The following is an 8,159-nucleotide window of genomic DNA, read 5'->3' as shown; positions in this document are numbered from 1 at the left end:
GCTCATAAACCATTCAAGTGGCATTCACCAAGGTGAGTGAAATTCTTATATACTTTTATATCCTATCTATGAATGTATTTATTTATTTAAGATAATTTATCATTTATGCTTTACTTTAGAACTTGAATGCACTTCGGAATCTGACAGATTGATTAGCTCTAGGCTATAGAACAGTTATCTGAAGCGTTGTCATACAGTTTTATGCCTGGATTTTTAAAAAATAGCCTTGCATTTACTCACACAGACTATATTTGAAGTATTTGGAAGTATTTTGCGTTTCCCTCCAGTAGATAAAACATCATAAGAACAATGCTTAGTGGCTCAATGTTTTACAACTGTGGTTCTAAAAGTCTAAACACTTTGACATAGTGTACAACCAAGCACAATTGGTCAGAACACAAACGAGTTGCAGGTAATGAAGTATTAAGCGTTTCTCCCCAAAAAAAGCCCCAATCAAAATGATAGCAGGCATCTGTAGCTCTGCTCATGCCCTGCCTCTTTGCCCATTTTTGGTTACCCCTGGTCGGCGTGATAATCCACAAATAAAATGGGGACGGTTGACCACTCCTACTTGTAGCTTCATTCGAGCTCTTCGGAAACTTATGGGTAACATCACAGATACTACGTCCATATTTTATTTACAGTTTATGATCATAAACTAAAACAAAACATATTTGTACACTAAAGTGTTGTTAAATTTTTTTTCTTTTCTTAATAAAATGTGTTATTAAAAAAAAAATAAAAAATTGAAATAAAAAAATCACAATAATCAAAAAATATTAAGCTTTATTTAAAGACAGAGCACAAAAAATATGAATATAAGTTATTGTAATGAAAAAAATAACTATTTTAACATTTTAAATATACGAAAACGTACTATGATAACTTAATCTCTTTTTTTTTAAATAGTTTAATATGACAAGCTGTGATATGTGTGTTGTTTTTGCATACAAATCAGTTAGAGTAAATGACTGAGAACCATTATTTCAACCATGTTTTTATTTTATTACATTTTATTTTTTATCTTACTGGAATTTAATCTGGTTTCTTGTTACTGTATAAGACAGTTCATTCCACTGTGGCAACCGCTGATAAATAAAGGGACTAAGCTGAAGAAAAATGACTGAACGAATGTACTGTCTAAAAAATGCTATCATTATGACTACATTTCTGATATTTGTTGGTGTAAAACTAAAACTAATGCATCCAGTTTCAGTGAGTAATATCAAATCATATCTCTGACCAATATTCAAATGAGATTTTACCACCTGAAGCACACTTTAGATTGAAGAATCTAAAACTGTATTACAGTGCAGATTACCTCTTTCATCTCAAATCCCATTCCTAAAATGTTCCTGCTGCTTAAAAGAGGAGGAAAACTGTAACTTATCTATTGGTATCGCAGTGTGTTTGTGGTGCCCATGCAAAGCTTGTGTCTGATATTAAGCTCTCAGCAGGGTATTTGAGTATCTCTGGATTTGCCAATTATCTGCTCCCAGTCAAGTTGGGTCACAATGAAAAGAGGTTCGACCTATTTCTCTGTGAAAAGCTGCAGCAGCCTGAATAGCCAAACTTCAGAGAACAAACTGCAGCCCCTGCCCTGAACGACCTCCTCTTTCTCATGTGCCTGAGAAGAGCTCAAACCTTCACAATACACTCACTCCTCCATCCAGCCTGGTTAACACACTAAATAAAGTTTAACTGAATTATTTCACTGTAATACTACTGAGATGTTTGCTATCACTATAAAAAGTCCCCTTTGATAACATGCTAACTGTAGTATGATGACATTATATTCAAATCCTATTTTATTTTAGTATCATTATTTCAAAAATAACTTGCTGATTGTACGATTAATTGCTTGCAATAAAAAAGTTTGTATTTATATTTTAAAATACAGTTGAAACCAGAAGGTTACATACACTTAAAAGAACGAAACCATTTTTTTTAAATGTCTAGTGTTGAACCATTGTTGAAACGTTTACTACTTCAGGTCCATTAGGATTACCTGAAGGGTTTAAATTTGCTAAATGCCAGAATAATGAAAGAATTGTTTGTTTGTTGTTGTTTTTTAAAGAATTTTTTATTAATTTCTAGACAGTCAAAAGTTTACATGCATTTCCTTGGTATTTTTTAGCTTTGCTTTTAAACTGTATAACTTTGGTCAAATGTTTTGAGTGTCCTTTCACAAGCTTCTCACAATAGTTTGCAGGAATTTTGGCCCATTCCCTTTTACAGAATTTGTGTAACTGAGACAGATTTGTAGGCTCTTGCTCACACACGCTTTTTTAACTCTGCCCACAAATTTTCTATAGGATTAAGATAAGGGCTTTGTGATGTCCACTCCAAAACATTCACTCTGTTGGGCTTAAAGCACATTTGAACTAATTTGGTATGCTTATGGTCATGTTCTGTTTGGAAGACCCGTTTGTGGCCAAGTTTTAATTTCCTGGCTGATGTCTTGAGATGTTGCTTCAGTATTTCTACATAATGTTCTTTCTTCATGATGCCATCTATGCTGTGAAGTGGACCAGTCCCTCCTTCAGCAAAACAGCCTCACAACATGATTCTGCCACCCCCATACTTTACAGTTAGGATGGTGTTCCTAGGATTGTAAGCTTTCCACGTTGTCCTCCAAATGTAACACTGGTCATTATGACCAAACAGTTCAATCTTAGTTCCATCAGATCACAGGACAAAAATTATTCTTTTTCCCAGTGTAATTTTGCAAATTATAATCTGGCTTATTTTGTTGATTCTGGCTTGTTGATTTTCCCATGTGTTCACTCAAGGAAGCAGTGTGTTTGAGGTTTTCTTTAAATACTATTCAACAGTTGTGCCACCAATTAACTCAAATGTTGTCATTTAGCCAATCAGAAACTTCCAATACCTTGACACAATAAATTGAGCTTTTTCAGAGGCATAATAAACTTATTGTATGTTAACTTGACTTTCAAGAAATATTTCTCAAAAAATATCTCTCTCATTATTCTGCTATTAAGCATAACAAAAACAAATTTGATAATCCTAACTTATTAATAAAGGGCAACCAAGATATTTAAAAAAATTAACCCTCTAAAATTATCAGTATAATTATTGGTATATTGTATTTGAGTTAATCATATAGTAATTTGATTAATTTAGAATTAATTTGGGTAATATAAAGGCCAACAAGCTAAAAAAAAAAGTCTGGTAATAACTGGTGAAATAGTCTAAGTAAATACATGAACAAATACTATAGTAAATGTGATCTTTTACAATACAATATATTACAAGCTTTTAATTAACAGTATGGTGGACATTTAGTGCAATTTGTACATGGATTTTAATCTGTTTTTATATATCATTTCTCTTTACTGTAAAGCACTAAGTACTACAGAAAGCACAACATACTATAGAAATGTTAAAGTAATACCACACACTATCACAAGAATACTAAAGGAATATTACAATCTGTACAACACAAAATCCTGTGGTAATTCTATAGAAATGTTGAAGTAATATCACACATTACCACAAGAATATTACAGTGGTATTACAATCTGTACAACATAATCCTGTGGTATATACTGCAGGAATATGAAAGTAATACCACACACTACCACAAAAATAATATACACAACAAAATCCTGTGCAGTGCAAAAATCCAACTCACAAATTGTTAATTTAGATTAAAATCGTAAGTTAGGTAGACATATTTTTGAGATCAGAGATGAATTTACTAAAAATATATATATTTAACTGCATGTTTGTAACTTTGTTCAATGAAAGTAAAAAAATCAGTTGGGGAGCCTTTAAATTTTGATTTCTTCATTTGAGCATTCAGTAAAAAAAAAAAAAAAAAAAAAAGAGTTAAGCTTACAATTTTAAAGCAACTGGTTTATCAAGCTTCAGAGGTTGAAGTTGTGCCAAATTAATCCGTAAAGTATACTTGACTTAAAACAGCCTTTTCAGTCAACCTAAAAAAATAATTTAGCACAACTTCAACCACTGAAGCTTAATAGACTCAAAATTTCCTTGCAGCTGGTTGCTTTAAAATTTGATAAAAGTATATACAGTGTGGTAAATACTATATGAAAGTAATACCACACACTACCACAATATTACAGGAGTGCATAAACAACAAAATCCTGTGGTAAATACTTAAGAAATAAGAAAATAATACCACACACACTACAAGCATATTACAGGAGTATTACATACACAACAGAAACCTGTGGTAAATACTACAGGAATATGAACAATTGCACACACTACCACAAGAATATTATAGTATTACTTTCTTTACAACAGAATCATGTGGTAAAACGTCTCTGAAAACTACAGTACTACTACACAATTACCCTATAACTTTTGTGTTGTACTTTTGATGGTTTACCACATGAAATACCGCAGTAGGAGTTTACTATAGCATGGTTCAAAAAAGCGTCAGTATGCATACATCCCCTTAGTATTTTTTTTATTTAGGAAACGAGCATTTAAGTGTTTGCAGTTGCGCAACTTCAGGTGCACTGACATGTTTCTGTTTGTAAAAAGTGATTAATCAGGATTAACAAATGAGGTTTCTCGAGGCATGACTTAACACGCCATCGTTTAACTCTGAATTAAGCCCGTGCCAGTGCGTGATGGATGAGATTTACAGCAGTGACACGAACTTTGAAATCAAGAATTGCGCAACGAATGATCGATCCTTTGCATTATTCATTCTCCCACCTATTAATTAAAAGTGCCTTACCTGATTTAAGTCGGCGTTAAGCTCCTGTCAGAAGAGATGAGCAGAATGACACAAACACGCAAGCCTCACAAACTTTTTTTTTCCCGCACTCTATGAATGAGCGCATCTCCCTCCCTCTGCAGGAACACCCGATACTATATAGGTTGCTGTGTGAGGATTTTATTACCAGCTTAAAATAAGAATCAATCCGACATTTATGTAGTGCTTTTAACATGTACAGGTAAATAATTAAATTACAAAATTATGTAATAATAGATAGGGCTAATGTTTTTTACAACTTATGTATTATTATAATGAATTACCTTTTATAATATTAAACATAATAGACAATGTAGACAATGACATGTAAAATATAATAATCTTTGCGTTTTTATTAGTCTAATCTTTACACTAAAATACTGGGTTCCACACAATTCCTTAATGTTGCCTTATAACATAAGTGGATTGAACATAAAACAATTAAGCTGTCCCTAAAAATCTTAAGAGTTGTGTTGTTTCAACTCATTTTAAATAAGCAAAAAATATTTTATTTTTATAATATATATATATATATATATATATATATATATATATATATATATATATATATATATATATATATATATATATATATATATATATATATAATTTTTTAAGCTTTATTAAAAGCTATATTGAAAAGTGTAAGCTATATTGAAAAATGTTAAAACAGAAGACAATTGATTTAATGATTAATAATTTGAACTTTCCATGAACCCTGGAGGCAGCTGGAGTGTGTAAGGCTGTGTCAGATCCACCCAAATGTGGTTTAGTGAAAGAAAAAAGAATAGATGATTATTAAAATTAGAATTTGAGAATTTTGGTATTAAGATTAAGGAATGAGAGTTCTTTAGAGTGAAAGTAAGTTGATTTAAGATGATTCTCACAAAATGCGTTTGTGCATTGATTTTTTTCAAGGTAAATTTCAAATACTTATTTAGTCACACTTATTATTTTAAGGTATACTTTTTGCTATTAACAAACCAATTAATTTTAGCAAAAAAAAAAAAAAAAAAATCTACTAATTTGGCTTCCCAGCATGGGATTGCGGCTGGAATGGCATCTGCTGTGTAAAACATACCAGAGTAGATGGTGTTTCATTCCATTGTGATGACCCCAGAAAAATTAGGAACTAAGCTAAAGATGAGTGAATGAATGAATGAATGAATGAATGAATAAACGAACGAACGAACAAATGAACGAACATATGAACAAACAAATGAATGAATAAATGAATGATGAACTACTAATTTTCTTCTTGTTATTAATTTATGTTTAGGTATTTGTATAAAATTAGGGATACTGAATGCAGAACATAGATTTTATAAATACAAATTAACATCTAATATCTTAATAACAGGCAGGCAGTTGCCAAAATTTAATAGTGAGAATTGTTATATAATTTAAAATGTTACCACTTTTATTATTATTATTATTATTATTATTAACAATAATCAACCATGTGCACAGTGCATCTGCAATAAATAATTGAATGAATGATTAAAATAATAATACATCAATCAGTAGTCAAATGAAGCCAAACACATACAAATGAATGTTTTATTATGCCTAGAAAGTTTGGAAATGCCAAAATGCCTTTTGGGGTAATAAAAGCCGTAATGTTTAAGTGTAACTAAACATCATGTTTTTAAAAGTATGTGTAGTTTAAAAGATATTGTTCTTACAAAATACATCCTGGCATTGAAGCGACATTAACAATGCATTTAACCAACTCTAAACCATAAAATGTAATGTGAATGATTACATTGCATGGGTGGTCCTCGGCCAATAAAAGTTCTACCATCAATATGAAAGTCTTAGAAAGACCACCAGCTGCTTTGACCTGACTTAATACATATACTGCATTAAGTGTATTGTTCATTGTTTGTTGATGTTAGTAAATATATTAACTAACATTAACTAATTGAACCTTGAAGTGTTACAGTGTATCATAGTTTTTATGTAATTTTCTTTATCGAAATTGCATACAAAACTTTACTAGAGAAACACTAATTTGCTTTATACAGACCATTCCTTCTGACATATTCAGTGCCTAATTAGTGTCAATAAAATAATTTCCGGTTACATTTGAGGACGTAGATTGGATAGATTGCATGCTATAACTAAATATGTTCATAATTTAAAGGGGACTTAAAATATTTCCCTTTTTACAAGATGGAAAATCATTCTCTGATGTCCCTAGATGACTCCACATTTATATATATGCTTTGAAATGTCCCCTTTTAGGATTTTGATTGTGCTTTTTTTCAAAAGAGGGCAGAGCTATAAATAACTAATGCTATCTGTATGAAAATCTGAAGATTTGACTCAAAACAGTGTCAAAAGAAGGCAGACTACAATATTAATTTGTGCAACCTAAAACTACATGTTTATAATGCCAGTAAGTCGCTGAAATTATATTCAGGTCCAGTGAAAACTCTAATGGTGGAAGGCTGCTTCTCACTCAGGGCTGTTTATGCTAACAAGGAATAGATCATCAGTAATGGGTGAGGATTTTCCCTTTTCTTGATATGTAATTAACAATGTTTTTGCCTTTAAAGGCTTGCTGACATATTTTTGCATAATAGGTCCCCTTTAAATAAGCATATTTATTACTTGAATATCATTTTAGAGACATACAGACAATAAGAGATGACATTTGTAAGCGAAGTAAATATTTGGATATATGTTTTCTACCACATAATATTATTTAATTATATCATTTAATGTTTTATAATGTAGCTATAGCAAAACCTCATAGTAACACCCCCCACACACATGTAATAAATAAATTAAACAATTTGACATTTTACCCAAAATCTAAACATTTGAAGAGGGTAATAGGCCTACATAACTGATTATAAAATAAGAAATAAAATCTAGCCGATTAAATGTTATAAGCAATTGTGATGCATCGATGAAAGGGACTTTCTTGGTGAATGTTTTTCTACTGTTTCTTCATGAATTACTTTTTTGTGTACTCTTCATGCACTGTTTATGCACCGTATTTACCCTTGATGTACTGTTGGGGATGTTTTCATTCACTCTGGGGTGATTTTGAGTCTTAATTTAGCCATAACTATGTCTGTGTTTCAGCTATTCATTCATTCATTTTCTTGTCGGCTTAGTCCCTTTATTAATCCAGGGTCGCCACAGCGGATTGAATCGCCAACTTATCCAGCAAATTTTTACGCAGCGGATGCCCTTCCAGCCGCAACCCATCTCTGGGAAAGATCCACACACACATTCACACACATACTCTTACACTACGGACAATTTAGCTTACCCAGTTCAACTTTACTGCATGTTTTTTGGACTGTGGGGGAAACCGGAGCACCCGGAGGAAATCCACAGGAAGGCAGTGAGAACATGCAAACTACAGAAACGCCAACTGAGCCGAGGTTCG

General features: G+C 31.8%; 1 protein-coding gene across 7 annotated transcripts in view; it reads right to left on the bottom strand.

Annotated features, from left to right (window-relative positions):
- Positions 1-4,785, bottom strand: part of chl1a (cell adhesion molecule L1-like a) — a 163,462-nt gene extending 158,677 nt beyond the window's left edge. For all 7 annotated transcript variants that reach the window (XM_073938600.1, XM_073938605.1, XM_073938603.1 and 4 more), the window contains exon 1: positions 4,736-4,785. The gene's annotated coding sequence lies outside the window, so the exon portion shown is untranslated. The remainder of the gene's footprint in view (positions 1-4,735) is intronic.
- Between the last annotated feature and the right edge of the window lie 3,374 nt (positions 4,786-8,159).

Source organism: Danio rerio, chromosome 23 (genome assembly GCF_049306965.1).
Source record: "Danio rerio strain Tuebingen ecotype United States chromosome 23, GRCz12tu, whole genome shotgun sequence".
Classification (NCBI taxonomy): Eukaryota; Metazoa; Chordata; class Actinopteri; order Cypriniformes; family Danionidae; genus Danio; species Danio rerio.
This window is presented reverse-complemented; position numbering and strand designations above follow the sequence as displayed.